Here is an 18780-nt window from a genome sequence, read left to right as displayed (position 1 = left end):
TACATAACAACACTAATTTCCATATTTCGGTTAAAAACGTTTTTCTGCGATTTCCAGTGACTGTGACATACTGTAGGTCTTACAGTTTTTCTCAGTCGCTTTGGTGCATTTTTCACTTCATCACTAACATGTGCAAAATAATAAGTGCATTTCTCAGAACAATTTGTACAAACTGCAATATAAAATAGATATGTTTCTAAAGCTAGTCAGTCACTAAAAATCCTTAGTACATCTCTCAAAAGTAAATATTAATGCCAATGATCATGTCAGTGTCATCAGAATGATAAGTCATTGAGTCATTGAGTCATTGTTCACGAACAAGGTCGTCAAAATGTTTAGGCATGTTGTCAATGTAACTGTGTACTTTGACAGTATTACCTGATGTAAACTTAGGCTACAGTTTGGATGACAGTTACTGTATTGAAAATGCACAAGGCTGCACTTCTATGGCATATATCAATTTCAACAGTACTATTTACATATTACTGTATGTGGGTTATTGATTGAAAGAGACTGGACAACCCAAGGGGCACAAAGGAAAAAAAAACTAAATTAGAAAGAAACACAGGAAACCACCCCTAAGGCACAACTTTGCCCGCAGCACTGTTGTGCTGTCTCTACACATCCAGACGTTCCTGTCTGTCAGCCCACATATTCTCATCCACATCACACCGGATATTTTCCCTTCCAATGCAACGTAGAAAGAATCTTTTGGAATGCCTTATCCATCCTCTGCAGGCGTCTACTGTGATGTCCTCACATGCTGCATCCATTGCAGCCAGCAGGGTCATCTGTGTGTGTGGCTGACGATCGTACACCTTCCACCTCCATGCTGAAAATAACTCCTCAATTGGGTTAAGGAATGGTGAATAAGAACTTCTATGAGCATCCTCGGGTGGGTCACAAACCATTGCCTTATGATGTTTGATCGATGGAAACTCACATTATCACAAATGACCACATACTTTGGAAAATCCTCTCTAAACAGACCCCTCTCATCATCAGGGATGAGAGCCCTGTAGAGAGTCTCTAAAAAGTTGAGTAGATGCTGGGTGTTGTATCGCCCTATAAGGGGGATATGGGTTAGGACACCATGCTCCGAAATAGCAGCACACATGGTGATATTTCCTCCCCGTTGGCCTGGCAAATCCACAGTAGCTCTGTGACCGATGATATTCCGACCCCGTCTTCTGCATTTGGTCAGGTTGAAGCCAGCCTCATCCACGTATACAAAGTTGTGAGAGGGTTCACTTGATTCCAACTCCATTATACACTATATCCCAGAACACACAGTTGAATTTGTTTTGGTAAGAAAGAGTGACATAAAATGTACATCTATTGCATGTTCCTTCCACAGCAATGGAAATGTGTGAAGTTTATGCTTACTGTACTATGTATCACTATAAAATGTTGCTGTAAAGTAGTTACATAGATATATGTTTTACCTGTACATACTGGTACCGTAGCTCCTTAACTCTGTCCTCATTCCTTTGGAATGGTACACGGTACAGCTGTTTCATACTCATCTGGTTTCTATGCAGCACCCTGTCGATGGTTGAGATGCTAACCGTATGGATGTTTTCAAAGACATCGTTGTCTTCTATAATGGTCCTTTGTACTTCCCTGAGTCTCATGGCATTGTTTGCTCGGACCATGGTGCAAATAGCCTCCTCCTGTTGAGGTGTGAAAAGGCGTCCTCTGCCACCGGTTTGAGGTCATCTTGTAGTCCTATGTGGGGAAAAATGCAGTGATGCATCGCACACTTTCATGTCGACAAAAACTATGCAAACACATTTTACTGTAAAACCTACAGGTGGGGGCATGTAAGGTGCAATATGTATCTGTATAGAGTATATTTCTGTATGCTGTGAAATACAAGTGGACTACTGTAATATGAAGCATTGTAGGAAGTATACAGTTTACTGCTTATATACAGTAACAGTGTACTGTACATTGGTGGACATACCAGTTCTCTCTTCGAAACGTTTGAACTATTGAGGACACGGTTGATCTCCCAATATTTGGCTGCACCCTTCGACCCGCCTCAGCCATTGTAAGGCCATGATTGACAACATGGTCTACAATAGTGGCCCTTATGTCATCAGATATGCGCCTATGTCCTCTTCTGCCTCTTCCTCTGTTTTGCCTTCCACTGCGCATCCTTGATCCTCTTCTTCCTCCTCTTGGCTGTTGACCCTATTCGTTTCCTGGTCCATCCATTATTGGAAAATTGCAACTCTGCGTTGTGGTCTGTCTATATATGATTGCCAATTGATTCTTCATGAGATGCACCTTTGAGCAATTTAGACAACTGGTTGATTGTTGGTTGAACTAACACTTTACATTCCTTCATGAGTGAGGGTCAATTTCACCTGCACGATTCATCAATTCACGTTTTTGTACAAAACATTTCGAATAGAAATGTGTAAAACTATGCTTGACAGTTTATGACAAATAGTTCAAAAATTTTGCATGTAATGGCTTATGCAAGGAACTAATGCCTAGATGTTTTGAGGGGTAAGACTATTCAACAGAGATCCATCTACTATATTTTGATCAACATGACATGAGCAATTGATCATGTGGAAAAAAGGTGACACTTGTACATTATCAATTGCAATTTGTTCAAAGGAATAAGAAATTGCTTTAATGATGTGCACAAGTGACTAGATGATTTGGAATTTGTACAAGTAGTATCAAGAATTGCACTTTTGATCTAAGAAATGCACCAAAGCGACTGAGAAAAACTGTAATAAAGATACCAATGTGTACTGGAACATTGTACATGTCATGTGCCACTCACCAATAAATCAATATTTGAAGCATACATACAGCAACCCTACTATACCATAAACATATGTATTTCTATGGACCACCACGTGACTTCCCAGTTATAACCATGACAACACACATCTCAACATTTCCCTGAATGCCACCAGTACAATGTACAATACCTGAGCATAGATGTACAATATCTGAGCATAGAGGGAGGGTAACCCCCAGAGACCCAGAACTGTTAACTGAGATTGCCAGATCACAAACTTTGTTTAGTTCAATTATTTTTGGTTTATTTTGTTTTTGAAGCAACTTTGAGATTGTACTTGTAATGAAAAATGCTATATAGAATACATATAAATATTATTATTTGCAGGATCGCTGCCCAGGTGGGGACACTGTTGTGTTCCCATCAGTTACTTACCGTATTTAGGCCTGCATGTCCAGCTGTCTTGATTTCATTTATAGACAATGTTATATTTTAAATGATGGAGCCAAGAGTCTTTTCTGACCACATGAACTGGTCAGGTCCCACGGCCGGTGATAGGGACCAGAGCCTGATTGTAAACAGACTGACCAGTGACCACTCTGTTCTGAGACTGTGATGGGCTGTAGCTGTTACTGGGACTGTGAGGGGCTGTAGCTGTACACCGGGACTGTAGGGGATGTAGCTGTTACTGGGACTGTAGGGGCTGTAGCTGTTACTGGGACTGTGAGGGGCTGTAGCTGTACACCGGGACTGTAGGGGATGTAGCTGTTACTGGGACTGTAGGGGCTGTAGCTGTTACTGGGACTGTGAGGGGCTGTAGCTGTACACCGGGACTGTAGGGGATGTAGCTGTTACTGGGACTGTAGGGGCTGTAGCTGTTACTGGGACTGTGAGGGGCTGTAGCTGTACACTGGGACTGTGAGGGGCTGTAGCTGTACACCGGGACTGTAGGAGATGTAGCTGTTACTGGGACTGTAGGGGCTGTAGCTGTACACTGGGACTGTAGGGGATGTAGCTGTTACTGGGACTGTGAGGGGCTGTAGCTGTACACCGGGACTGTAGGGGATGTAGCTGTTACTAGGACTGTGAGGGGCTGTAGCTGTACACCGGGACTGTAGGGGATGTAGCTGTTACTGGGACTGTAGGGGCTGTAGCTGTTACTGGGACTGTGAGGGGCTGTAGCTGTACACCGGGACTGTAGGGGATGTAGCTGTTACTAGGACTGTAGGGGATGTAGCTGTACACTGGGACTGTAGGGGATGTAGCTGTTCCTGGGACTGTAGGGGCTGTAGCTGTACACTGGGACTGTAGGGGATGTAGCTGTTACTGGGACTGTAGGGGCTGTAGCTGTTACTGGGACTGTAGGGGATGTAGCTGTTACTGGGACTGTAGGGGATGTAGCTGTTACTGGGACTGTAGGGGCTGTAGCTGTACACCGGGACTGTAGGGGATGTAGCTGTTACTGGGACTGTAGGGGATGTAGCTGTTACTGGGACTGTAGGGGATGTAGCTGTTACTAGGCTCGGATCCCTATCACCGGCCGTGGGACCAGTGTACAGCTACAGCCCATACAGTCCCAATGTACAGTTACAGCCCCTCACAGTCCCAGTAACAGCTACAGCCCCTACAGTCCCAGTGTACAGCTACAGCCCCTCACAGTCCCAGTGTACAGCTACAGCCCCTCACAGTCCCAGTAACAGCTACAGCCCCTACAGTCCCAGTGTACAGCTACAGCCCCTACAGTCCCAGTGTACAGCTACAGCCCCTACAATCCCAGTGTACAGCTACAGCCCCTCACAGTCTCAGTAACAGCTACAGCCCCTACAGTCCCAGTGTACAGCTACAGCCCCTCACAGTCCCAGTGTACAGCTACAGCCCCTACAGTCCCAGTGTACAGCTACAGCCCCTACAGTCCCAGTGTACAGCTACAGCCCCTCACAGTCCCAGTGTACAGCTACAGCCCCTACAGTCCTAGTAACAGCTACAGCCCCTCACAGTCCCAGTAACAGCTACAGCCCCTCACAGTCCCAGTGTACAGCTACAGCCCCTACAGTCCCAGTGTACCGCTACAGCCCATACAGTCCCAATGTACAGTTACAGCCCCTCACAGTCCCAGTAACAGCTACAGCCCCTACAGTCCCAGTGTACAGGTACAGCCCCTCACAGTCCCAGTGTACAACAACAGCCCCTCACAGTCCCAGTAACAGCTACAGCCCCTACAGTCCCAGTGTACAGCTACAGCCCCTACAGTCCCAGTGTACAGCTACAGCCCCTACAGTCCCAGTGTACAGCTACAGCCCCTCACAGTCTCAGTAACAGCTACAGCCCCTACAGTCCCAGTGTACAGCTACAGCCCCTCACAGTCCCAGTGTACAGCTACAGCCCCTACAGTCCCAGTGTACAGCTACAGCCCCTACAGTCCCAGTGTACAGCTACAGCCCCTCACAGTCCCAGTGTACAGCTACAGCCCCTACAGTCCTAGTAACAGCTACAGCCCCTCACAGTCCCAGTAACAGCTACAGCCCCTCACAGTCCCAGTGTACAGCTACAGCCCCTACAGTCCCAGTGTACCGCTACAGCCCCTACAGTCCCAGTGTACAGCTACAGCCCCTACAGTCCCAGTGTACAGCTACATCCCCTACAGTCCCATTGTACAGCTACAGCCCCTACAGTCCCAGTGTACAGCTACAGCCCTTCACAGTCCCAGTGTACAGCTACAGCACCTAACAGTCCCAGTGTACAGCTACAGCCCCTCACAGTCTCAGTAACAGCTACAGCCCTTTACAGTCCCAGTAACATCTACAGCCCCTACAGTCCCAGTAACAGCTACAGCCCCTTACAGTCCCAGTAACAGCTACAGCCCCTTACAGTCCCAGTATACAGCTACAGCCCCTCACAGTCCCCATGTACAGCTACAGCCCCTACAATCCCAGTAACAGCTACATTCCCTACAGTCCTAGTAACAGCTACAGCCCCTCACAGTCCCAGTAACAGCTACAGCACCTAACAGTCCTAGTAACAGCTACAGCCCCTCACAGTCCCAGTGTACAGCTACAGCCCCTCACAGTCCCAGTGTACAGCTTACAGCCCCTCACAGTCCCAGTGTACAGCTACAGCCCCCCACAGTCCCAGTAACAGCTACATCCCCTACAGTCCCAGTAACAGCTACATCCCCTACAGTCCCAGTAACAGCTCCATCCCCTACAGTCCCAGTAACAGCTACATCCCCTACAGTCCCAGTGTACAGCTACAGCCCCTACAGTCCCAGGAACAGCTACATCCCCTACAGTCCCAGTGTACAGCTACATCCCCTACAGTCCTAGTAACAGCTACATCCCCTACAGTCCCAGTAACAGCTACATCCCCTACAGTCCCAGTAACAGCTACATCCCCTACAGTCCCAGTGTACAGCTACATCCCCTACAGTCCCAGTAACAGCTACATCCCCTACAGTCCCAGTGTACAGCTACATCCCCTACAGTCCCAGTAACAGCTACATCCCCTACAGTCCTAGTAACAGCTACATCCCCTACAGTCCCAGTAACAGCTACATCTCCTACAGTCCCAGTAACAGCTACATCCCCTACAGTCCCAGTAACAGCTACATCCCCTACAGTCCCAGTAACAGCTACATCCCATACAGTCCCAGTAACAGCTACATCCCCTACAGTCCCAGTAACAGCTACATCCCCTACAGTACCAGTGTACAGCTATGGCCCCTACAGTCCCAGTAACAGCTACATCCCCTACAGTCCCAGTGTACAGCTACATCCCCTACAGTCCTAGTAACAGCTACATCCCCTACAGTCCCAGTAACAGCTACATCCCCTACAGTCCCAGTAACAGCTACATCCCCTACAGTCCCGGTGTACAGCTACAGCCCCTACAGTCCCAGTAACAGCTACATCCCCTACAGTCCCAGTAGGTGTGAGAGTTTGACCCCCCCCCAGTAAAAGCCCCCCGGCCCCTCCAGACAGCTGCTATGTGTGTATGGCATGGCCACATCACATCAACCCCAGTGTACAGCTACAGCCCCTACAGTCCTAGTAACAGTTACAGCCCCCCACAGTCCCAGTGTACAGCTACAGCCCCTACAGTCCCAGTAACAGCTACAGCCCCTAACATTCCCAGTAACAGCTACATCACCTACAGTCCCAGTAACTGCTACAGCCCATCACAGTCTCAGAGCAGAGTGATCACTGGTCAGTCTGTTTACAATCAGGCTCGGATCCCTATCACCGGCCGTGGGACCAGTGTACAGCTACAGCCCATACAGTCCCAATGTACAGTTACAGCCCCTCACAGTCCCAGTAACAGCTACAGCCCCTACAGTCCCAGTGTACAGCTACAGCCCCTCACAGTCCCAGGAACAGCTACATCCCCTACAGTCCCAGTGTACAGCTACATCCCCTACAGTCCTAGTAACAGCTACATCCCCTACAGTCCCAGTAACAGCTACATCCCCTACAGTCCCAGTAACAGCTACATCCCCTACAGTCCCAGTGTACAGCTACAGCCCCTACAGTCCCAGTAACAGCTACATCCCCTACAGTCCCAGTGTACAGCTACATCCCCTACAGTCCCAGTAACAGCTACATCCCCTACAGTCCTAGTAACAGCTACATCCCCTACAGTTCCAGTAACAGCTACATCTCCTACAGTCCCAGTAACAGCTACATCCCCTACAGTCCCAGTAACAGCTACATCCCATACAGTCCCAGTAACAGCTACATCCCCTACAGTCCCAGTAACAGCTACATCCCCTACAGTACCAGTGTACAGCTATGGCCCCTACAGTCCCAGTAACAGCTACATCCCCTACAGTCCCAGTGTACAGCTACATCCCCTACAGTGATCACTCTGCTCTGAGACTGTGATGGGCTGTAGCAGTTACTGGGACTGTAGGTGATGTAGCTGTTACTGGGAATGTTAGGGGCTGTAGCTGTTACTGGGACTGTAGGGGCTGTAGCTGTACACTGGGACTGTGAGGGGCTGTAACTGTTACTAGGACTGTAGGGGCTGTAGCTGTACACTGGGGTTGATGTGATGTGGCCATGCCATACACACATAGCAGCTGTCTGGAGGGGCCGGGGGGCTTTTACTGGGGGGGGTCAAACTCTCACACCTTTACTAGTTGTTACGACATGAGTGGGAGCACTAGGTGAATGAAGGGAGGGAGAGGAAGTGAGCGGTGTAGTTTTCTTCAGTTTTAGCGCCCCTTAGAGGGGTGGGGCGAGGCAAGGGGCAAGGGGCAGTGGCTGGATGGTCAGAGAGATGTGGACCTGTGTGTGTGTGTGTGTGTGTGTGTGTGTGTGTGTGTGTGTGTGTGTGTGTGTGTGTGTGTGTGTGTGTGTGTGTGTGTGTGTGTGTGTGTGTGTGTGTGTGTGTGTGTGTGTGTGTGTGTGTGTGTGTTTGTGTATGGCAGCGAGGGTGTTAAGCTGCACCCTTTGGGGATAATCAAAAGGTTCTCATGTTTCTCCTGTAGCTGTTGTATCTCTTTCATCAGTCATTTCATGAACTCACTGATTCTATTATGGGGCTCAGTGTTATTCTTCTCAGAGTTTACATCTGCAGATTTTCTGAGGTTTCCTTTTTATGAGCTGCAGAGCCCACATTTCTTTTGCAATCAAGTAGCTACACTGATCCTACAATAACAGATTGTATTCAGCCAACACACTGCACTTTTCTCAACCATAAATTATCCAGTCCAATAAATGACATACATATTAGGTACTCAGCTTGTGTATCTAACCAATACTGGAGCTCTTTGAGAACCATTAGATAGGGCTATTCATTTGGCTTTGGCTAAAGGTGGAGTGGCCTAGTTCAGTGGGTGAGTAATGCGCTGGTTCATTGGAAGTTGGTTGTGATTCATTTCACCTAAGAGCCAGCATCCATATTTGATCAGCCATGATGCCTCTACTCAAGCGTCAGTGGTGATTGGTCCAATGACCTGTGCTCATTCTCCTGGAGTGTCAGTGGAGATGCAGTGTGGTTATTCTCCTAAGGAGTCTGTAATGATTCCTGTGATTCATAGGGCTGGTGTGGTGTGGGCAGAGTCATGCCATGTTCCAGAGAAGCCAGCTGTCATTAGACCAGAGAAAACCTCAACACGGTCAGCCGGCCACAGAGACCAGAGAAAACCTCAACACAGTCAGCCGGCCACAGAGACCAGAGAAAACCTCAACACAGTCAGCCGGCCACAGAGACCAGAGAAAACCTCAACACAGTCAGCCGGCCACAGAGACCAGAGAAAACCTCAACACAGTCAGCCGGCCACAGAGACCAGAGAAAACCTCAACACAGTCAGCCGGCCACAGAGACCAGAGAAAACCTCAACACAGTCAGCCGGCCACAGAGACCAGAGAAAACCTCAACACTGTCAGCCAGCCACAGAGACCAGAGAAAACCTCAACACTGTCAGCCAGCCACAGAGACCAGAGAAAACCTCAACACTGTCAGCCGGCCACAGAGACCAGAGAAAACCTCAACACAGTCAGCCAGCCACAGAGACCAGAGAAAACCTCAACACAGTCAGCCGGCCACAGAGACCAGAGAAAACCTCAACACAGTCAGCCAGAGACCAGAGAAAACCTCAACACAGTCAGACCAGAGAAAACCTCAACACAGTCAGCCGGCCACAGAGATCAGAGAAAACCTCAACACAGTCAGCCGGCCACAGAGACCAGAGAAAACCTCAACACTGTCAGCCAGCCACAGAGACCAGAGAAAACCTCAACACTGTCAGCCAGCCACAGAGACCAGAGAAAACCTCAACATAGTCAGCCGGCCACAGAGACCAGAGAAAACCTCAACACTGTCAGCCAGCCACAGAGACCAGAGAAAACCTCAACACTGTCAGCCAGCCACAGAGACCAGAGAAAACCTCAACATAGTCAGCCGGCCACAGAGAAAGAACCCTGCTTTGTTCTGAAGTATCATACTCATACTCATAATTCACACTCATATCATACACCATAATTAAATAAAGGTTCAATAATAAAGCACATCCCCGCCCCTTTTTTGGTAAAAAGCTGAGGAATGGGGCAGGTGAGATGTAGCCACCCTAAAATTCATAGACAGAGCTATGGACGCAAGGACTGACCATCCATAATATCAAAATGATAGTTTTAACCATGTTCTGAGGCGACTGTATATAGTGTTTGTTTACATTTACTTTGTTTACAAACATTGGAGTAAAACAAGCTTATATTTTGGGTTCTGATGGGGTATGACAGTTAAACTAAGCTCATGAGGCATTTATAAGTTAAATTGTTCAAGAATCAACTGGTACAAAATATATGCAACAACTGCTGATTTCCCCTTTAAATAAGCAACTATGCTCTCTCTCCTTCTCTCTCCCTCTGTCCTCCTACCTTCCATTCTCTCTCTCCTTCTCTCTCCCTCTGTCCTCCTACCTTCCGTGCTCTCTCTCCTTCTCTCTCCCTCTGTCCTCCTACCTTCCATTCTCTCTCTCCTTCTCTCTCCCTCTGTCCTCCTACCTTCCGTGCTCTCTCTCCTTCTCTCTCCCTCTGTCCTCCTACCTTCCATTCTCTCTCTCCTTCTCTCTCCCTCTGTCCTCCTACCTTCCATTCTCTCTCTCCTTCTCTCTCCCTCTGTCCTCCTACCTTCCGTGCTCTCTCTCCTTCTCTCTCCCTCTGTCCTCCTACCTTCCGTGCTCTCTCTCCTTCTCTCTCCCTCTGTCCTCCTACCTTGTCTCCTCCTTCTCTCTCCCTCTGTCCTCCTACCTTCCATTCTCTCTCTCCTTCTCTCTCCCTCTGTCCTCCTACCTTCCGTGCTCTCTCTCTCCTTCTCTCTCCCTCTGTCCTCCTACCTTCCATTCTCTCTCTCCTTCTCTCTCCCTCTGTCCTCCTACCTTCCATTCTCTCTCTCTCTCTCCCTCTGTCCTCCTACCTTCCATTCTCTCTCCCCTCCCTCTGTCCTCCTACCTTCCATTCTCTCTCCCTTCTCTCTCCCTCTGTCCTCCTACCTTCCATTCTCTCTCTCCTTCTCTCTCCCTCTGTCCTCCTACCTTCCATTCTCTCTCTCCTTCTCTCTCCCTCTGTCCTCCTACCTTCCGTGCTCTCTCTCCTTCTCTCTCCCTCTGTCCTCCTACCTTCCATTCTCTCTCTCCTTCTCTCTCCCCTCTGTCCTCCTACCTTCCATTTCTCTCTCTCTCTCTCCCTCTGTCCTCCTACCTTCCGTGCTCTCTCTCCTTCTCTCTCCCTCTGTCCTCCTACCTTCCATTCTCTCTCTCCTTCTCTCTCCCTCTGTCCTCCTACCTTCCGTGCTCTCTCTCCTTCTCTCTCCCTCTGTCCTCCTACCTTCCATTCTCTCTCTCCTTCTCTCTCCCTCTGTCCTCCTACCTTCCATTCTCTCTCTCCTTCTCTCTCCCTCTGTCCTCCTACCTTCCATTCTCTCTCTCCTTCTCTCTCCCTCTGTCCTCCTACCTTCCATTCTCTCTCTCCTTCTCTCTCCCTCTGTCCTCCTACCTTCCTCTCTTCTCTCTCCCTCTGTCCTCCTACCTTCCATTCTCTCTCCTTCTCTCTCCCTCTGTCCTCCTACCTTCCATTCTCTCTCTCCTTCTCTCTCCCTCTGTCCTCCTACCTTCCGTCTCTCTCTCTCCTTCTCTCCCTCTGTCCTCCTACCTTCCATTCTCTCTCTCCTTCTCTCTCCCTCTGTCCTCCTACCTTCCGTGCTCTCTCTCCTTCTCTCTCCCTCTGTCCTCCTACCTTCCATTCTCTCTCTCCTTCTCTCTCCCTCTGTCCTCCTACCTTCCATTCTCTCTCTCCTTCTCTCTCCCTCTGTCCTCCTACCTTCCGTGCTCTCTCTCCCTCTCCTCTCCCTCTGTCCTCCTACCTTCCGTGCTCTCTCTCCTTCTCTCTCCCTCTGTCCTCCTACCTTCCGTGCTCTCTCTCCTTCTCTCTCCCTCTGTCCTCCTACCTTCCGTGCTCTCTCTCTCCCTTCTCTCTCCCTCTGTCCTCCTACCTTCCTCTGTCCTCTCTCTCCTCTCCTCTCTCTCCCTCTGTCCTCCTACCTTCCATTCTCTCTCTCCTTCTCTCTCCCTCTGTCCTCCTACCTTCCATTCTCTCTCTCCTTCTCTCTCCCTCTGTCCTCCTACCTTCCATTCTCTCTCTCCTTCTCTCTCCCTCTGTCCTCCTACCTTCCGTGCTCTCTCTCCTTATCTCTCCCTCTGTCCTCCTACCTTCCATTCTCTCTCTCCTTCTCTCTCCCTCTGTCCTCCTACCTTCCGTGCTCTCTCTCCTTCTCTCTCCCTCTGTCCTCCTACCTTCCATTCTCTCTCTCCTTCTCTCTCCCTCTGTCCTCCTACCTTCCATTCTCTCTCTCCTTCTCTCTCCCTCTGTCCTCCGACCTTCCGTGCTCTTTCTCCCTCTCTCTCCCTCTGTCCTCCTACCTTCCATCTCTCTCTCCTTCTCTCTCCCTCTGTCCTCCTACCTTCCGTGCTCTCTCTCCTTCTCTCTCCCTCTGTCCTCCTACCTTCCATTCTCTCTCTCCTTCTCTCTCCCTCTGTCCTCCTACCTTCCATTCTCTCTCTCCTTCTCTCTCCCTCTGTCCTCCGACCTTCCGTGCTCTCTCTCCCTCTCTCTCCCTCTGTCCTCCTACCTTCCATTCTCTCTCTCCTTCTCTCTCCCTCTGTCCTCCTACCTTCCGTGCTCTCTCTCCTTCTCTCTCCCTCTGTCCTCCTACCTTCCATTCTCTCTCTCCTTCTCTCTCCCTCTGTCATTTACATTACATTTAAGTCATTTAGCAGACGCTCTTATCCAGAGCGACTTACAAATTGGTGCATTCACCTTATGACATCCAGTGGAACAACCACTTTACAATAGTGCATCTAAATATTTTAAGGGGGGGGGGGGGGTGAGAAGGATTACTTTATCCTATCCTAGGTATTCCTTAAAGAGGTGGGGTTTCAGGTGTCTCCGGAAGGTGGTGATTGACTCCGCTGTCCTGGCGTCGTGAGGGAGTTTGTTCCACCATTGGGGAGCCAGAGCAGCGAACAGTTTTGACTGAGCTGAGCGGGAACTGTACTTCCTCAGTGGTAGGGAGGCGAGCAGGCCAGAGGTGGATGAACGCAGTGCCCTTATTTGGGTGTAGGGCCTGATCAGAGCCTGGAGGTACTGAGGTGCCGTTCCCCTCACAGCTCCGTAGGCAAGCACCATGGTCTTGTAGCGGATGCGAGCTTCAACTGGAAGCCAGTGGAGAGAGCGGAGGAGCGGGGGTGACGTGAGAGAACTTGGGAAGGTTGAACACTAGACGGGCTGCGGCGTTCTGGATGAGTTGTAGGGGTTTAATGGCACAGGCAGGGAGCCCAGCCAACAGCAAGTTGCAGTAATCCAGACGGGAGATGACAAGTGCCTGGATTAGGACCTGCGCCGCTTCCTGTGTGAGGCAGGGTCGTACTCTGCGGATGTTGTAGAGCATGAACCTACAGGAACGGGCCACCGCCTTGATGTTAGTTGAGAACGACAGTTTGTTGTCCAGGATCACGCCAAGGTTCTTAGCGCTCTGGGAGGAGGACACAATGGAGTTGTCAACCGTGATGGCGAGATCATGGAACGGGCAGTCCTTCCCCGGGAGGAAGAGCAGCTCCGTCTTGCCGAAGTTCAGCTTGAGGTGGTGATCCGTCATCCACACTGATATGTCTGCCAGACATGCAGAGATGCGATTCGCCACCTGGTCATCAGAAGGGGGAAAGGAGAAGATTAATTGTGTGTCGTCTGCATAGCAATGATAGGAGAGACCATGTGAGGTTATGACAGAGCCAAGTGACTTGGTGTATAGTGAGAATAGGAGAGGGCCTAGAACAGAGCCCTGGGGGACACCAGTGGTGAGAGCGCGTGGTGAGGAGACAGATTCTCGCCACGCCACCTGGTAGGAGCGACCTGTCAGGTAGGACGCAATCCAAGCGTGGGCCGCGCCGGAGATGCCCAACTCGGAGAGGGTGGAGAGGAGGATCTGATGGTTCACAGTATCGAAGGCAGCCGATAGGTCTAGAAGGATGAGAGCAGAGGAGAGAGAGTTAGCTTTAGCGGTGCGGAGCGCCTCCGTGATACAGAGAAGAGCAGTCTCAGTTGAATGACTAGTCTTGAAACCTGACTGATTTGGATCAAGAAGGTCATTCTGAGAGAGATAGCGGGAGAGCTGACCAAGGACGGCACGTTCAAGAGTTTTGGAGAGAAAAGAAAGAAGGGATACTGGTCTGTAGTTGTTGACATCGGAGGGATCGAGTGTAGGTTTTTTCAGAAGGGGTGCAACTCTCGCTCTCTTGAAGACGGAAGGGACGTAGCCAGCGGTCAGGGATAAGTTGATGAGCGAGGTGAGGTAAGGGAGAAGGTCTCCGGAAATGGTCTGAGAAGAGAGGAGGGGATAGGGTCGAGCGGGCAGGTTGTTGGGCGGCCGGCCGTCACAAGACGCGAGATTTCATCTGGAGAGAGAGGGGAGAAAGAGGTCAGAGCACAGGGTAGGGCAGTGTGAGCAGAACCAGCGGTGTTGTTTGACTTAGCAAACGAGGATCGGATGTCGTCGATCTTCTTTTCAAAATGGTTGACGAAGTCATCTGCAGAGAGGGAGGGGGGGGAGGGGGAGGAGGATTCAGGAGGGAGGAGAATGTGGCAAAGAGCTTCCTAGGGTTAGAGGCAGATGCTTGGAATTTAGAGTGGTAGAAAGTGGCTTTAGCAGCAGAGACAGAGGAGGAAAATGTAGAGAGGAGGGAGTGAAAGGATGCCAGGTCCGCAGGGAGGCGAGTTTTCCTCCATTTCCGCTCGGCCTTCCGGAGCCCTGTTCTGTGAGCTCGCATTGAGTCGTCAAGCCACGGAGCGGGAGGGGAGGACCGAGCCGGCCTGGAAGATAGGGGACATAGAGAGTCAAAGGATGCAGAAAGGGAGGAGAGGAGGGTTGAGGAGGCAGAATCAGGAGATAGGTTGGAGAAGGTTTGAGCAGAGGGAAGAGATGATAGGATGGAAGAGGAGAGAGTAGCGGGGGAGAGAGAGCGAAGGTTGGGACGGCGCGATACCATCCGAGTAGGGGCAGTGTGGGAAGTGTTGGATGAGAGCGAGAGGGAAAAGGATACAAGGTAGTGGTCGGAGACTTGGAGGGGAGTTGCAATGAGGTTAGTGGAAGAACAGCATCTAGTAAAGATGAGGTCGAGCGTATTGCCTGCCTTGTGAGTAGGGGGGGAAGGTGAGAGGGTGAGGTCAAAAGAGGAGAGGAGTGGAAAGAAGAAGGCAGAGAGGAATGAGTCAAAGGTAGACGTGGGGAGGTTAAAGTCGCCCAGAACTGTGAGAGGTGAGCCGTCCTCAGGAAAGGAGCTTATCAAGGCATCAAGCTCATTGATGAACTCTCCGAGGGGACCTGGAGGGCGATAAATGATAAGGATGTTAAGCTTGAAAGGGCTGGTAACTGTGACAGCATGAAATTCAAAGGAGGCGATAGACAGATGGGTAAGGGGAGAAAGAGAGAATGACCACATGGGAGAGATAAGGATCCCTATGCCACCACCCCGCTGACCAGAAGCTCTCGGGGTGTGCGAGAACACGTGGGCGGACGAAGAGAGAGCAGTAGGAGTAGCAGTGTTATCTGTGGTGATCCATGTTTCTGTCAGTGCCAAGAAGTCGAGGGACTGGAGGGAGGCATAGGCTGAGATGAACTCTGCCTTGTTGGCTGCAGATCGGCAGTTCCAGAGGCTACCGGAGACCTGGAACTCCACGTGGGTCGTGCGCGCTGGGACCACCAGATTAGGGTGGCAGCGGCCACGCGGTGTGGAGCGTTTGTATGGTCTGTGCAGAGAGGAGAGAACAGGGATAGACAGACACATAGTTGACAGGCTACAGAAGAGGCTACGCTAATGCAAGGAGATTGGAATGACAAGTGGACTACACGTCTCGAATGTTCAGAAAGTTAAGCTTACGTAGCAAGAATCTTATTGAGTAAAATTATTAAAAATGATACAGTACTGCTGAAGTAGGCTAGCTGGCAGTGGCTGCGTTGTTGACTTTGTAGGCTAGCTGACAGTGGCTGCGTTGTTGACACTACACTAATCAAGTCGTTCCGTTGAGTGTAGTAGTTTCTACAGTGCTGCTATTCGGGGCTAGCTGGCTAGCTAGCACTGTTGATTACGTTATGTTGCGTTAAAAGAACGACAATAGCTGGCTAGCTAACCTAGAAAATCGCTCTAGACTACACAATTATCTTTGATACACAGACGGCTATGTAGCTAGCTATGTAGCTAGCTACGATCAAACAAATCAAACCGTTGTGCTGTAATGAAATGAAATGAAAAATGTGATACTACCTGTGGAGCGAAGCGGAATGCGACCGGGTTGTTGAGTGCGGAAGTTCTATTCAGTAGACGTTGGCTAGCTGTTGGCTAGCTAGCAGTGTCTCCTACGTTAAGGACGACAAATAGCTGGCTAGCTAACCTCGGTAAATTAAGATAATCACTCTAAGACTACACGCTCTAAACTACACAATTATCTTGGATACGAAGACAGCAAAGACAACTATGTAGCTAGCTAACACTACACTAATCAAGTCGTTCAGTTGAGTGTAATAGTTTCTACAGTGCTGCTATTCGGTAGACGGTGGACGTTTGCTAGCTGGCTAGCTGCTGGGCAGATAGCAGTGTAGACTACGTTAGGACGACGAAATACGAAGTTGCAATAGAAGTGCTGACTGTTTCACTTTGTTGTCCTCTTTCTTTTCCTTTTTCTTCTGTCCTTCTTTTTGTCCTTATTTTGTCTTCCTTTCTTCTGTTAACTAGATATTTTTGTTGTTATTCTTTGTAAGCTAGCTAGCTTCTTCCAGGAGAGTCCCTAGCAACTGCTTAGCAACAAGTAAACAATTCTGCTAGCAATTCACCTAGCTAAGATAACTGTACAATTTTATGAAAAAAAATAGTTAATTTTTCAAAAGCCTGTCTTGTTAGTTTGTTCCTTGTTTTGTCTTCTATTGAGTCATGCAGTTTTCTCTTGATTTTTTCGATGTACTTCACTCTAAAAAAACATTTAAATCTCAATAAATACAGGAGCTCATTTTTCAGCAGCTGCTCAATTTAGAACCTTCCGTGCTCTCTCTCCTTCTCTCTCCCTCTGTCCTCCTACCTTCCATTCTCTCTCTCCTTCTCTCTCCCTCTGTCCTCCTACCTTCCGTGCTCTCTCTCCTTCTCTCTCCCTCTGTCCTCCTACCTTCCATTCTCTCTCTCCTTCTCTCTCCCTCTGTCCTCCTACCTTCCGTGCTCTCTCTCTTCTCTCTCCCTCTGTCCTCCTACCTTCCATTCTCTCTCTCCTTCTCTCTCCCTCTGTCCTCCTACCTTCCATTCTCTCTCTCCTTCTCTCTCCCTCTGTCCTCCTACCTTCCATTCTCTCTCTCCTTCTCTCTCCCTCTGTCCTCCTACCTTCCGTGCTCTCTCTCCTTATCTCTCCATCTGTCCTCCTACCTTCCATTCTCTCTCCCTCTCTCTCTCCCTGTCCTGTCCTCCTACCTTCCGTGCTCTCTCTCCTTCTCTCTCCCTCTGTCCTCCTACCTTCCGTGCTCTCTCTCCTTCTCTCTCCCTCTGTCCTCCTACCTTCCATTCTCTCTCTCCTTCTCTCTCCCTCTGTCCTCCTACCTTCCGTGCTCTCTCTCTTCTCTCTCCCTCTGTCCTCCTACCTTCCATTCTCTCTCTCCTTCTCTCTCCCTCTGTCCTCCTACCTTCCGTGCTCTCTCCTTCTCTCTCCCTCTGTCCTCCTACCTTCCATTCTCTCTCCTTCTCTCTCCCTCTGTCCTCCTACCTTCCATTCTCTCTCTCCTTCTCTCTCCCTCTGTCCTCCTACCTTCCGTGCTCTCTCTCCTTCTCTCTCCCTCTGTCCTCCTACCTTCCATTCTCTCTCCTTCTCTCTCCCTCTGTCCTCCTACCTTCCATTCTCTTCTCCTTCTCTCTCCCTCTGTCCTCCTACCTTCCGTCTCTCTCTCCTTCTCTCCCTCTGTCCTCCCTACCTTCCTTTCTCTCCATCTGTCCTCCTCCTTCTCTCTCCCTCTGTCCTCTGTCCTACCTTCCATTCTCTCTCTCTCCTTCTCTCTCCCTCTGTCCTCCTACCTTCCGTGCTCTCTCTCCTTCTCTCTCCCTCTGTCCTCCTACCTTCCATTCTCTCTCTCCTTCTCTCTCCCTCTGTCCTCCTACCTTCCGTGCTCTCTCCCTTCTCTCTCTCCCTCTGTCCTCCTACCTTCTCTCTCCTCTGTCCTCCTGTCCTCCTACCTTCCATTCTCCTCTCCTTATCTCTCCCTCTGTCCTCCTACCTTCCGTGCTCTCTCTCCTTCTCTCTCTCCCTCTGTCCTCCTACCTTCCATTACTCTCTCCTTCTCTCTCCCTCTGTCCTCCTACCTTCCATTCTCTCTCTCCTTCTCTCTCCCTCTGTCCTCCTACCTTCCGTGCTCTCTCTCCTTCTCCTCCCTCTGTCCTCCTACTCTTCATTCTCTCTCTCCTTCTCTCTCCCTCTGTCCTCCTACCTTCCGTGCTCTCTCTCCTTCTCTCTCCCTCTGTCCTCCTACCTTCCATTCTCTCTCTCCTTCTCTCTCCCTCTGTCCTCCTACCTTCCGTGCTGTCCTCCTCTCCTTCTCTCTCCCTCTGTCCTCCTACCTTCCATTCTCTCTCTCTTCTCTCTCCTCTGTCCTCCTACCCTCTGTCCTCTCCCTCTGTCCTCCTACCTTCCATTCTCTCTCTCCTTCTCTCTCCCTCTGTCCTCCTACCTTCCATTCTCTCTCTCCTTCTCTCTCCCTCTGTCCTCCTACCTTCCATTCTCTCTCTCCTTCTCTCTCCTCTGTCCTCCTACCTTCCATTCTCTCTCTCCTTCTCTCCCTCTGTCCTCCTACCTTCCCTCTGTCCTTCCTCCCTCTGTCCTCCTCTTCATTCTCTCCTTCTCTCTCCCTCTGTCCTCCTACCTTCCATTCTCTCTCTCCTTCTCTCTCCTCTGTCCTCCTACCTTCCATCTCTCTCTCCTCTCTCTCTCCCTCTGTCCTCC

The sequence above is a fragment of the Oncorhynchus gorbuscha genome, linkage group LG15 (genome assembly GCF_021184085.1).
Source record: "Oncorhynchus gorbuscha isolate QuinsamMale2020 ecotype Even-year linkage group LG15, OgorEven_v1.0, whole genome shotgun sequence".
Lineage (NCBI taxonomy): Eukaryota > Metazoa > Chordata > Actinopteri > Salmoniformes > Salmonidae > Oncorhynchus > Oncorhynchus gorbuscha.
The sequence above is the reverse complement of the archived record's forward strand: the minus strand, read 5'-3'. Positions refer to the sequence as shown.